Source organism: Pongo pygmaeus, chromosome 3 (assembly GCF_028885625.2).
Source record: "Pongo pygmaeus isolate AG05252 chromosome 3, NHGRI_mPonPyg2-v2.0_pri, whole genome shotgun sequence".
Lineage (NCBI taxonomy): Eukaryota > Metazoa > Chordata > Mammalia > Primates > Hominidae > Pongo > Pongo pygmaeus.
Genome location: NC_072376.2, coordinates 87,168,002 through 87,182,595, shown reverse-complemented (window position 1 = coordinate 87,182,595; position 14,594 = coordinate 87,168,002). Strand labels below are relative to the sequence as shown.

Below are 14,594 nucleotides of genomic sequence, written 5' to 3'. Positions count from 1 at the left end.
CTTTGTGCATTAAAATGTAACTTTTATGATACTCTACATAATGGACTGTAATGGAAAAAGCACCAGACCAGGAAGCCAAAACATCTATAACTGACTCCTATGTTTACTGACATACCTGAGCATTCTGCTCCTCCATTTCTTCATCTGTAACTTGAGAGGACAATGTCTGCCGTCAAGGGTGATCTGAGGGTGAGATGAATTCATGCAAGAGTGATCTACGTGATGGAAGCTATGGCCACAAAAAACTAAAGCCAGTACCAGATATCCTGAGGAGGCTTATGAATTTTCAAAGAAAGGCTACATCACTTAACAGTTAAATTAATCACAGAATGAATGTTAGATATTCTTAACCTTACTAGGGGCACAAAGTTCAGGTCTTGGATAAAATCTATGGATCGTCCAAGAAAAAAATGCAAATAAGTACATATACATAATGTTTGATACAATTTCAGGTGTTTTGTGGGATTTCTGATGCTCATTTGTGGTTCATTTAAGTTTAGATAGGCCTCAGGTTAAGAATCCATTCCAGATCATAAAGAAGAGCAGACACTAGTGATCATCTCATTTCATCCTCTTATTTAACAGATGACAACTGGAGGTATGGAGCTTATCAGTGACCTTACCACAACTGCTAAATATAGCTTGAATGAGTTTTTTTTTCATTTTTCAAAATCTGCAGTCTACATTATATAGAGTAAGCTTAGTTATTTGGAATATGTTTATTAGCAGAACATTTCATTTATCCTCCCTGTTAAATCAAAATAAGCTTATGCATATCTTATACATTTTCAATAATATAAATGGAATTTACATTTTGAAATGATGTCATATGGCAAGAAAGCACAGACTGAATTAATCTAGTGCTTCTTTTAAAGCCAAATTGCCAAACACTTTTAAAAGGAAACTTTATCCACCATGGCTTAAGCCTAAATTCTTAGGTGAATTATGATCTGTTAATCAGGTTTCCTGAATTTACACAGCTCCCAGCTAATTGCCTAGGTTCTGTCAAATTCCTCATCAAAAAGAAAAATCAAGTGTTGCTGAAGTCTGATGCTAAGAAAAATGCATTTTTATAAAAATAAGATCAAGAAAATACATAAACAATATAATTTCTACATTTAGGAGCCTTGGTGAAGAGGACCAACATTCTCATTGCTGATGGGATTTGAGACCTATTACTTTTCCACTGTCATTGAAACCAGCAGAAATTGCTCTCCCACAGGTGCAGGATTGATTGGTGTTTTCTGAACATGATGCACACGATGCTAGAATGGGCCATCAGCATCATAAGTGAAAAGAAAATGAGCAGGTAGAATCACTGAGTGTACAGCAAGATTCAATCTATATTTTGCTATCTCTATAATTTCAAAACAGCAGTGTTTTTTTGTTGGGCATTATGAGTCAAACACAGGTCAAGTTTACGTTGTTAGAAACTTTGCAGTAAGTGCTCAGCAAAGAACATAGGAACACTTTCAAATCCTAGCTGTCATTCTTGGTACAGTTGGAACAGAATAGACATGGCTTAAGAAAGAAGATAAATGTCATCATTTTTACTAGTAAAGACTTAGTGAAGTATCAACTGGCACATGCCAATGAACCTTGCTTCTCCAGTTCAAGTTTTCTGTGCCCTCCTAGAAACCCAAAAACTCAACACTGATTAAGTAAAAGAAAAATTGGGTCTATTCCCTAAATTCCTGTCCCTTCACATACCATCTCAGAAGGCTTTTGGTTCTTCCTGGGTTGCTGTTGCTGAAATAGTGAATGTTCTCTTCTCACTAACTTAAGAATAATTTACTGTGGATATTGAGCCTTAGAGCTTCAGAAGATTTATTCCATATCTACTTTTAGTTTTTGCTTCAGGTGCCATGTAATGTCTTAAGCTATAGTACATGTCACCTTTGTAGAGGAGGTTGTGAGGTGGCCAGGCCAGCCAAGATAGAGTCTGAAGCCTCCAAATCAGTCAGCTTGACTTGCCAAGAGAGACAGGCCACTTCACCAGGCGTGACCCACTTCCCTTCCTCTTCCTGGGGTTGCAGCCCAAGCTGGCTCACCTGCTTCCCTCAGTCAGATGTCTCTGGAGAGGCCAGGATGTTCTCAGATGTCAGTGGTGGTGGGGATCGCTTTTCAAACTTTAATGTTTCGTGTCAGTTCTTTCATTCTGGAAGAATTATCATAAAGTACAATCTTCCATGGAAAAGTTTGGTCATCCAAAGCATGTGACCCAAACCAGATATATGAGCTGGTTGACCTGTTCACCCCTTATATAACCTCAGATTTCCTGATTAAGTTCTTTAATCTTAATTGTTTTAGAAAAAGATTCAAAGCTTCTAAAGCTCTTTACTCCTAGCCTCCTGGGCACCGATGTTGGGTCCCAGGCTGTCTTGCCACATTGCTTTGGCAAAACAATGACTTTCTCTGGAATTTTAAAAATATAATGAGGCTGTTCTCTTGCTTTGTAACTTTTTATCTCAGCATGAACTCAGTTCTCATCAAGGAGCTTTGTTTGCAGCATCAGAGCTTTAATTTGTTTTATTCCTTAAATAATAATTCATATCAATAAAGGCTTTAGACAGCAGATCTCTCATTTTTTCTTAGAATATTTCTCTTACCTGTATAAGCAGAACTATTTAAGTAGTTAAATCTCCTATAAAGGAAATTATATTTTTTTCCAGAGGAAGAAGTTTCAAATATTGATTTTCACTATGACATATAAAGAAAGCTGTGATTCCAAAAGAACATGAAATAGGTAGCTACAGAGCCCAATAAATGTCCATGCTTACCTAATAAACATTACAGTTACTAATCAGAAGAAATAGATGTATATGATTATGGCTCTTCAATATATAGACTATCTTACTTTTTGTGGGGAGGGAAAGTGAATTTTAGATGCTCCAGAAAATGTATTAATCTATTGAATGTTAATTTTCTCTTAAGAAATTATTTCAATGCTATTTGGTCTCCTTCTTTTAAAGACTTCTAATTACTTTAGTAAGGAAGGAAGCAGGTAAGGAAAGAGGAAAACATATATCTCACTCACAAATATGTGTATATACACATTTTACATATGCACACACATAAACACACACTTTTCACATTGGCTAACAGAAAACCACTGTCCTAGAAGGTCACATTTTCTATATTTTTCAGTGAAAGATTCTTGTAACTTCTTATGTTCTCATATCCAGTAATATTTACACAGAACTGAGAAGAAGATACTTTTAATGGTGTTAGGAAAACTGGCTAGCCATATGCAGAAAACTGAAACTGGACCCCTTCCTTACACCTTATACAAAAATTGGCTCAAGATGTATTAAAGACTTAAACGTAAGACCTAAAACTATAAAAACCTAGGCAATACCATTCAGGACATAGGCATGGGCAAAGATTTCATGGCTAAAACACCAAAAGCAATGGCAACAAAAGCCAAAATCGACCAATGGGATATAAATAAACTAAGGAGCTTCTGCACAGCAAAAGAAACTATCATCAGAGTGAACAGGCAACCTACAGAATGGGAGAAAATGTTTGTAATCTATCCATCTGACAAAGGGCTAATATCCAGAATCTACAAGGAACTTAATCAAATTTACAAGAAAAAATAAACAACCCCATTAAAAAGTGGGCAAAGTATATGAACAGACACTGCTCAAAAGAAGACATTTATGCGGCCAACGAACATATGAAAAAAAGCTCATTACTGGTCATTAGAGAAATGCAAATCAAAATCACAGTGAGATACCATCTCATGCCAGTTAGAATGGCGATCATTAAAAAATCAGTAAACAACAGATGCTGGAGAGGATGTGGAAAAATAGGAACGCCTTTACACTGTTAATGGGAGTGTAAATTAGTTCAACTATTGTGGAAGACAGTGTGGCAATTCCTCAAGGATCTAGATCCAGAAATACCATTTGACCCAGCAATCCCATTACTGGGTATATATCAAAAGGACTATAAATCATTCTACTATTATGACACATGGACATGTATGTTTACTGCAGCACTATTCAGAATAGCAAAGACTTGGAACCAAGCCAAATGCTCATCCATGATAGACTGGATAAAGAAAATGTAGCACATACACACCATGGAATACTATGCAGCCTTAAAAAAGGATGAGTTCATGTCCTTTTGCAGGCACATGGAGGAAGCTGGAAGCCATCATCCTCAGCAAACTAACACAGGAACAGAAAAACAAACACCGCCGTGTTCTCACTCATAAGTGGGAGTTGAACAATAAGAACACATGGACACAGGAAGGGGAACACCATTTGGGCCTGTCGCAGGGTTGGGGGCTAAGGGAGGGACAGCATTAGGAGAAATAACTAATGTAGATGACGGGTTGATGGGTGCAGCAAACCACCATGGCACATGTATACCTATGTAACAAACCTGCATGTTCTGCATACGTACCCCAGAACTTAAAAGTATAATCAAAAGAAAAATAGAAAGTGGGTCATGTCCTCCCTTGCATGCAAACAAAGGAAAAGTATCATTTCTAGACTGCAATGAGCAATGCTAAAAAAAGTGCAGGAGGCTATTTTCATCTCCTGCAACTTTTTGCTTTCTCTCTATACGCTTCCTGACTTTATTGCAGGCGTGGTGATGTAAATGATACAGTGTTGTAAACAACAGAGTGTTGAACCTGGCAGAGGAGAACTGAAATGGTGCCTTTAAAATTTGTCTCTAACATAGTATACCTGCTACTATCCTTGTCCAAGTCAGAATGCTCTGGAATCACCCAGAGACCTCTGACAGCAGCAGGCTGGCTGAGTTACCAGAATGGCTGCTATTGCTCAGCACAGCCCATTCTCTGTTGGTCTCCAAGGAGCGACATTAAAGTCCCATCAATTTAGACTTTTGGTTTCAAAGAGTCAGATGGTTTGGAAATGTGTGATGGCATTTCCTCCCTCCATCCTTTCCTCCGTTCCTTTCCTTTTTCCTGATTTTCTTTGTTCCTGCTTATCACAATGCCTGCAGGGTGCTACTGGTATTTAGTGGTCAGGAACCAGAAGTGCCATCTCCATGTAAAAAAAAAAAAAATCCCCCTCCAAATGCCTAAAATACAGATTGAGAAACACCTGATTTAAACAGTCTCATCAAGAGCAATAAATACGTAGATAAATAAGGAAACAAATTAAAAAAACTTGATGTGACAGTGAATGCCATCTTGAATAAAAGTAATTTATAATCAATTAAGTTCATAACTTATTTTATCTGTGGGGAGGAGTCTTTCATGAACATGCTTGAGATGTGAAATTAATATAACTGCTATAAGTTGAACCATGTTCCGCAAAAAGATAAGCTGAACCACAACCCCTAGTACATGTGAATGTGACCTTGTTTGGAAATAAGCTCTTTGCAGATATAATCAGGTTAAGATGAAAATGGGCCCTAATCCAATATGACTGGATGACTGGATGACTGGTGTCCTTATAAGAGGGAAGTTTGGACACAGAGTGACTCAGAGGAAAGGGGGCCAGGTGAGACAGAGGTGGAGATTGAAGTGATGCAGCCACAAGCCAAGGAATGCCTGGGGCCACTGGAAGCTAGAAGAAGCAAGGAAGAATCCTCCCCTGGAGCTTCAGAGGAGGCATGGCTTTGCTGAAACCTTGATTTCAGGCTTCCAGTTTCCAGAACTGTTGGAGAATATGTTTCTGTTGTTTTAAGCTATCCAAGTTTATGGTAATTTGTTATGGCAGCCTCAGGAAACCCAGACAATAGCTAATCTATATTTATCCAAAGCTTGGCAAGTTGGCATAGTTCAAGGGGGTAGATAGCTCACAGCAGTTTGGGGATAGGACACTTACTTACTGATAACCTCTGCTTCTGGGCAACTGAGAAGACAATATTTCCCTTTCTACCCAGGAGGGCACACTTCCTTTTAAATTTCTCTAGTTTTGGTTGATAACACCAGGAAAGATTTCCAGAGTCCCAAGATCAAAGGAAAAAAATTATCTTTTTGGTGACATAAAAACCAAAAGAGCAAAACAAAACTCCTTTCTTTGTGACTCTTTTTCTATTGCAGAAGCAGATTATGTTGAAAAAAAAAATAAAAAGAGTAAGAGGCCAGCCATAGGGAAGTGCCTCTATTTGATGCCACCTTCATTTCTATAGGACATGTTTGCCATCTCATGTTTACTGTCTTGTCTAGGCTCTCTTCTATAACACATTTCAAACATGACAACTCATGTTTATTGGCCTTGCCCAGGCTATGTTCTAACAACACATTTCAAAGGTTAAACAGTGAACTGCAATATTAAAATAAGAAAACTGACCTATATAGGCTGGGCACAGTGGCTCACGCCTGTAATCCCAGCACTTTGGGAGGCCGAGATGGGTGGATCACAAGGTCAGGAGATCGAGACCATCCTGGCTAACACGGTGAAATCCCATCTCTACTAAAAATACAAAAAATTAGCCAGGCGTGGTGGCGGGCACCTGTAGTCCCAGCTACTCGGGAAGCTGAGGCAGGAGAATGGCGCGAACCCAGGAGGCGGAGCTTGCAGTGAGCCGAGATCGCGCCACTGCACTCCAGTCTGGGTGACAGAGCAAGACTCCATCTCAAAAAAAAAAAAAAAAGAAAGAAAACTGACCTATACAGAGATAGAACTCAAGCCCATTTCTTAATAAGTACAAAACCAAACAAATAGATGCATTTTTTTTCAGAGGAAACGTGGGTTTTCTCCTTCCTATGGAAAGCTCCCCTGTGGCTAGTACTGGATAACTAACTATAGATCTTTTAAAAGACAATCCCTATTGCATTCACTTGTCTAGAGTGAAATTTTATTTCATAAGGATGTTCAGGTAATGATGATTGCCCAAATATAACAAACTTCTGTAAAGTGATTACAATGCCCATTTTCTTTTTTTGTTTGTTTTTGTTTTTTGGTTTTTTTTTGAGACAGAGTCTCGCTCTGTCACCCAGGCTGGAGTGCAGTGGCATGATCTTGGGTCACTGCAACCTCCGCCTCCTGGGTTCAAGCGATTCTCCTGCCTCAGCCTCCCGAGTAGCTGGGATTACAGGCACCTGCCACCATGCCTGGCTAATTTTTTGTATTTTTAGTAGAAACAGGGTTTCACTATGTTGGCCAGGCTGGTCTCGAACTTCTGACCTCGTGATCCACCCGCCTCGGCCTCCCAAAACGCTGGGATTACAGGCATGAGCCATGGCACCTGGCCTATAATGCCTTTTCAAATTTCATTTGCTGATGTGTAATCACAGGAAACTGGCCAACTGGATCTCCTGGACCCTGTCATCTCTCCTGTGTTTCCTCGGTGTCTTTTTGGTGTCCAGTGCATTCACCATGACTCTCACTATGCAATTGCTGATCCAAGTGGTGTTGCAGGTTCCAGCCCACTTCCCTCTCCCCATAAGATGTATTTGCCTTATAGGCCACTCACCCGGGGCCTGTGCTTTTCTACATGCCAGTACATGGTAATGGATAATAACTTTCAGCTACTCTAAGTTAATGTGTTACTTCTCTCAGAGATCATAAAGCCTTTAAATCTTAACTCTCAAGGAAAAGAATGCTGGTGAACAAGCTTGAAGAGGCTTTGGAGTTCCTGAAGTCAGGGGATTAACGTTTACACGAGATTTTTAGTTAAGTTATTTCACTAACTAGCTGTGAGACCTTGGAGTCCACATTTTGAGCCTCAGTCTCTGCAGTTCAATTTGACAGGCATGGAGCACTTGCTATGTATGTGCTCATACCTGGGAGGAAGGGATATGAAGCTAAGACATGATCTCTGTTCTCTAAAAGCTGAAAGACTAGTAGGGCTGACATGTGAAGAACACAGGGAAAAATTTGAGCCTGCAAAATGAAGAGACTTTTGGTTGGCAGAGAATGGAGGAGTGTGGCATTCTAGAATGAGGAAATGGCATGAGCAAAGGCAGAGAGGCCTGAAAGCGTCCAGCAGTCTTCTTGGGGAAGATTTTCCAAACAAGAATGACCTCTCTGCTTCTCTGGCCTTTCACACCATGATAACAGGCACCTCCCTTTTTTTGTTCTACCTCTAGCTCAGATCCCAAGCCACTTGCTAAACACTGTGGACTTGTTTTGCAAGCAATTAGGAGGTCTAGAGGACTCATTTTAAAACTTCTTATAATGGAAAAACATAATCATCTGCAAAGTAGGAGAGAAGAGTATAATGAATCCCCATGTTCCTTTCAGTCAGTTTCAGCAATTATTAACTCACAGTCATTTTTCCTATAATATTCCCACTCCCATATTATTTTGAAGTAAATCCTAAGCATCATAGCATTTCTTCTATAAATAAAATAGTATGTATCTCTAAAAGATATAAGGGTTGTTGAGAACATGAGGGTTATATTATTATCATATTGAAAATATTAACAATACCTTAACGTCATCATATATCTAGTCAGTGTTAAAATTCACAATTGTCTTATAAATGTCATCATTTATTTTTGCAGTTTTGGTTTGATTCAGGATCCAAATAAAGTTCATAATTGTGATTGGCTGCTGTGTCTCTTAAGTCTCTTTCTAGCCTATAAATTCCTCCTACCTCTGTCAATGTTTCTCTTAATCTCTTTTTTTTTCCTTGCAATTCATTTACTGAAGAAACCTGGTTATTTTTCCCATAGAGTTTTCCATAGTCTGGAGTTTGCTGATATCATCCCCACAGTGTTATTTAACATCTTCCCCAGTCCTCTGTATTTCCTGTGACTTGATTGTTGGAAGTAGAAGCTTGATCAGATGTAGGTTTCTTTCAGTTTGGCAAGGCTGCTTCATAGGGCATGGTGCATTCCTCCATTAGGAGATGTAGTACCTGAGTGCATCACACTCCACGGTGTTGGCAGCCACAGATGATTAGTACCCAAGCCCGCTAACTCAGTAGGTAATGCAATATGGTGATATTCTATTTTTTCCATGCCTTCTTCATTTATTAGCTGGAATAACCCTATAGAGAAATTTATCCCATCATCTAATATTTGGTCACTCAATGGTACACTTCACAAAATAAAGGCAGGCTTAGATAAATAAATCAATTAAAAAAGTTGATTTTTTTTCTACTCATCTATTATGTTTTCAAAATAATGTGTTGCTTATTAGCATTCTCCAATGAAGGTCGATGAATTTTGTATTATTATTGTTTTGTTTTTGGTATTACTGTGAACTTACGAGTTTAAACGTATTTAATGTGTTTCAAACTATTACAATTATAATCATCGTCAATGCTCAAATTGTCCCAGCTTTGGCCAGTTGGTACCTCATTAAGTGGTTTTGAGTCCTTTTGACAGGATCCTAGTATTCTTTGAGAATATGTTTACTATCCGGTCTAACAAGATATTCCAGATTAATCTTATATATTTCCTAACCCAGACCTGGAATTAGCCACTTCTCCAAGGAGCCTTCATTCTTTTTAGCGGAAATAAAATTTACAAACCATAGTCTCAGCATCTATAAGATTATCCTCTTCCTTTGGAAGAGAGCAGGCAATTTGGCATGGCCTAAATAAGTCCCAAGACTGGCAAGAGACTGTGGGAAGAAAAGGGGTGACCATTTAGGAGTTACTGATAAGAGATGATAAGGCTCTCAACCAAGGCTGTGGGGATGGGTGAGAGAATCAAAGTTGGGAAAAATTCTAGAGACTACATTTATGCAAGAGAATTTAGCAACTGATTTGGTAGTTCAAGGGAATGGGGGCAGAGGTGGGTAAAAAATTAGAGACCTGGGTTCAACGTCTAGTCCAGTTCTGTTACTTATCTACTGTGTGATTTGTGGCTCATTACTTGACTTCTGAACCTCAGTGACCTGAACGGCAAAATGGGAATAGTACTGCCTACTGTCTAGGGTGTGAGAGGATTAGATGAAGTGGCAGATGAAATGAATGTAGCACAATGTGTGATACCTAGTAAAACTAAAAATTTAAAAATGTGACACTCTCAAATATCCAGTTTTATCTATAATGTGAGAGGTTGGCCTAGATCACCCCTAAAACTTCCAGTCAGTTCTGCTCCAGCCCTCTCCCCAGTCACACCTGTGCTACTTTCTGATAATGTCATAGAGTATTAATAACATATCCTCCAGCACTTACCTACACCACATTTTATTGATTATTTTGTTGAAAAGATTATATAAGAAATTTAATGTTGCCAAAAGAAAAATAAATTGTATATTCTTCTGAGGGCTGTTTTTCTTTTTTGATATCTGTATTGGCCACTTTCATTTTAGAAGAGCTTAGAATAATGTTTTAAGAAATTGCTCCCATATGTGACAAAGAGAGGAGATCTAAAAAACTAACAAAGTATATTAAATACTGATCAGTTAGGACAGAGTGCCTTAAAATACTATGCAAGATGGTTATCCTGATCAATGATTTATGCAGCATCTGGTTTTAGAAAATTGAATATTTCTTTAAGTCAATTCCTTCCCAGAACCTTCTCTAACCATTACATCAGTGATGCCCGGCAAACGTTGTTGAGGTTATTTGCTTCTCTAAAATCTTATTTTCGAGGGCTCCAGCAGAATGAATTTCGAATCAAGATTTTTAAGATCAAAATAGCCATCTAGCAGTCACTATAGCCACATTAACTGTTGCTAAAAAGTGATTAACAATATTCATAATATCTCAACTTTTAAAATTGTAAAGGGAATACGAGCTGTTTATTAAAAGTTCAGGCAATGAAAGAGAGAGGGAGAGAAAGTAAAAGTGACCCAATGTTCACTCATCAGATACCATTGTATCCTTCTAAACACTTTCTCCACAGGCGCACACAACGTACATTTAATTTTGTAGCTTGCCTTTCCAATATACTGTGAAATATAAAGTTACAATATATTATGTCAATATATTGTATTCATTTTTGCATGTCAGTACATCATGGACCATTTCATTATTTTAAGCAGTTGCCTAATATTGCCCAGTATGAATGTTGAATTTATGTTGGTTTATCTGACCAGCTCATTATTGTTAGACATTTACATTGTTTCTAACTTATTTTTATTAAAAACAGTCCTTAAGCCAAACAGGCAAACAAACAGGACTTTGAATCAGGTATGGGTAGGTGACAGATACATTCTTATCTATTTCTGTGTAATGTGGCTTTAAAAAACCGTCATAAAACAAGAGACAGCTGTTTCTTATGACATTAATTTTTTTTAACCAAAATCTTGGCTGTAAATTTCTGAATCTCAAAAACCACACTTTCCTCTTTTCTGTTATCCCTCCAATCTGAAACTCTATTCTCAGTGATGGAACCATTTTCACTTGCTGAGCAGCCACGCTTGTCTTTGAGATTGGAGGCATTGAAAGCCTGCCTGCTCTTGCTGATGTGCAATTCTTTTCCTTCCAGTGAGAAATTAGGCCCTGCTTTTCATTTCGCACGGAGAACATGGTGACACCCCTGAGAGAAGAGGTGGGGCCATGGTCACCTGTCCTCCAGCACCACAAGCACAAGACCAGACACAGCTCTCTGCTGGGCCTCCAGCACAGGTCAGAGCTACTCTCTGGGGCCACACCTCTGTTTACAGTCAAGGCTGCTGACGTCAAGATGGCTGAGAGCCTGCCCTTCTCAAGAATGGACAAATGGACACATGGAACAAGCAAGGCAAATATTTTAAATAAACACAAAGTGTCATCCTCTTCTTTGGTTTGTTTATAGGTTGCTCTTCAAGTTGATATAATCTTAAATTTTACCATGATTGCTAAGGCTGCAAGGCAAGCATGTTATTTTTTAAGCTCATATTATTTTTCCCAGCCTAAAATTAATTAAACATTATTATTTTGAGTAAGCCAGTGTGTACCATGAGTATTTGTTTCATGATGTAGCTGGGGGATATGCCAACCTTGGGGACTTTAACACCAGCCACATGAAGAGGTGTCAGCCCTGCTGGGTAGATGACAAGTGCTTCCTTCCCCTACCTCAGCTAAGGTGCAGGTTTTATTTGAGGCAAGACTTCTGCATCCCTTCTATCCGTTGCTTAGTATAAAACACAATTCATATTTCAGAACAACCAAAGAAGGTAGCACAGGGTCTCTAAGGTCAAGAAAATGCCCATTCTGTTCTTGAGCTTATTAGTGACTAACTTATAACTTTACCACTCATCATCTTAATTTACTTAAATTTCTCAGACTTAACTGGGTAATTTTCAATCATGCTTCCCTTAGACTCAAATCACTTTTCATCACCAGGTTATTTTTAGTTATTTGGAATTCTCAAAAATGCTCAAATGGTGAAGATATCTTTATCTTCCCTAGCTGAGCTCAAAGGTGACATTTTCTTAATTGTCCAGGGAGTTTATAAAGTTTCAGCTATTTTTAAATGATGTCTATGGCACCAAATAAAGCTTACATTTTAAGAAGAAAAATGTGTATGTGTATAGCTCAAAAATAGCTAATTTTCCAAGTTTAGCTTCTGTAATCCTCAATGAAGACTAAAGGCCTGACTCATTTTTTTTTTTACAGCTTTTTGGAAGCACTAGACATAAGCACCTGATAGTAAGCAAGTTTGCCAATGTCTCATTTTTGGGTCATTTAAGGCAAAATCTGAATTAAGTCTTCATTTTGCCAGCCCTCAGAGATGTATTTTAATCATCCAATTCAACAAATAGATTTTTAGTACCCTCATGTGCCCACAAAGAATTCTAACACAGTGGGATACCACAGCAAACAAGAGGAACAAAATCTCTGTCCTCCTAGAGCTATGTTTTAGTGAGGGGTTAGGAGGGATGGAGGAAGATATAATTTAAAGAAAAAGTAGAGGCAAGAGTCAGATAAGAGGCACTGGGAATATGGTGTTGCCAAGTGGAACAGACTACAATTTTAAGAGGTCAGTCAGGGTAAGTCTCCTTGAGAAGGTGACATTTGACAAAAGTTTTGAGGAAGTGAGGGAATTAGTCGTATGGATATCTGGAGAAAGTACATTCCAGACAGAGGACTTAGCTACTATGTGTTACTGGTAGTCCTGTGGCTGGTGCAGAGTGAGCAAAGAAGAGTGTAGAAGATCAGATTCAAGAACCAGCGAGGCCACAGCTCACGGAGGTCTCGATAGTCACTCTAAGATTTTGGTTTTTACTCTAAGAACAATTAGGAGCCATTATGGGGCTCTGAACAGAGCAGTGGCTGATATAGTTCCAATGAATTCATTGTTGCTATGCTATGTGGAAAACAGACCTAAGAGGGGAGGGGTGAAAGCAAGTAGATCTGAGAGGAGGCCACGGCAGTGCTCTTAGAGAAAGACAGCAGTGGTTTGAACCAGAGTGGGAGAAACTGAGGTGGCAAAACGTGGTTGGATCCTGCACATATTTTAAAATTAGAGCAGACAGACTTTCTTGAAGGTTGGAATGAGGAGTGTTGAGAGAAAAACAGGACTCAAGGATGACTCATGATTTGCAGTCTGAGCAACTAGAAAGGTGGCATTTCCATTCATTGATATGGAGAAGGCTTTAGATAAGCCCCCTAGGGGAAGAAAGTCTAGGAGCTCAGTTTTGGATATGCTGAGTTTGAAATAACTATTAGATATTCAACTACTGATTTCCCTTTGACTAAGTCAAAATTTATCATCCTCAAAGAATGTAAATTCCCTGAGGGTGGAGTTTTGTCATTGTTCATTAATGTATATCCAGAGCCTTGGACAGTGTTTAGCACATGTAGATTCTCAATTAAAAATTAACTGAATGAAAATTTATAAAGCACACACCATATTTCTTGCTCTGTTCTACATGCTGGGGATACAACAGTGGAAAAAAATACCACCAACATTTCTGTTCTCACGCACCTTACAATCTCGTAGTGGGAGACAGAGAAAGCAAATGAAGTAAAATAAAATAAATCCTTTGCCTGTTGGTGTACATACTTGATAGAGACTGGTTGAATGTTTACTCCCATGGTACTCTATGTATATTGTCATAACCCTACAAGGAAGGAAACTGAGAACACAGAGTTGGCATTCCTTGCTGGTCTATCTTACTCTAAAGCCTCTGTTAGCACACCATATTGCTTCTCATGTAAAATAACACAAATCCCTTCATCATCTGACAAATATCAGGGCTATGGTTCTCTTCGTATGAGCATCTAAAGGAGAGTCTTCTCATAATCAGATTGTTTTTGAAGAGCAGTTCTAGGAAGACTGCCTGGAAGTAAGCAACCCCAGATCACTTTGCCCTCCTTAACTGAGCCAAACCATGTAGCTGCTTTCATCTTTACATCACAGGGCATTTTCTTATTCTTCACCCCGTTTCATGATGCCAAGGTTACCTTAATTACCCACCGTAAAGTCTAACACATCATTTCATCTGAAAGGCTCACTTTGTAACTTTTCACAGAACTAAGGAGGCATACTAAAACAAATATTATATTCACGTAAATTTGAAGAGGTATCCCTTATTCCTCTAAAAATGAAATCAAATGAATTTTTCATATCTAGCAGTAGCATCTAGTGTTGGTTTGAGCCTTAGTACTCCAAAATAATTTTAATCCTCCTCCTCCTCCCCTGATTCAGCCATTGATGTTTTCTTGGTCTCATGAAACTTTATGCCCCCAGCTTCTCCTCCGTAATTTTTGCAGAAATTCTGAAACAGCCACTGCCCCTGCCTACTGCACATTTCTTACCACGTTTCTGCATGTAA

General features: G+C 38.7%; 1 protein-coding gene across 3 annotated transcripts in view; it reads right to left on the bottom strand.

Annotated features, from left to right (window-relative positions):
- The window catches only part of PARM1 (prostate androgen-regulated mucin-like protein 1), a 119,223-nt gene that overhangs the window by 96,388 nt on the left and 8,241 nt on the right, over positions 1 to 14,594 (bottom strand). The window contains exon 2 of one of the 3 annotated variants that reach the window (XM_054485124.2): positions 116 to 183. The exons of the other annotated variants lie outside the window; for them this stretch is intronic. The gene's annotated coding sequence lies outside the window, so the exon portion shown is untranslated. The remainder of the gene's footprint in view (positions 1 to 115; positions 184 to 14,594) is intronic. 3 annotated transcript variants of the gene reach the window in all.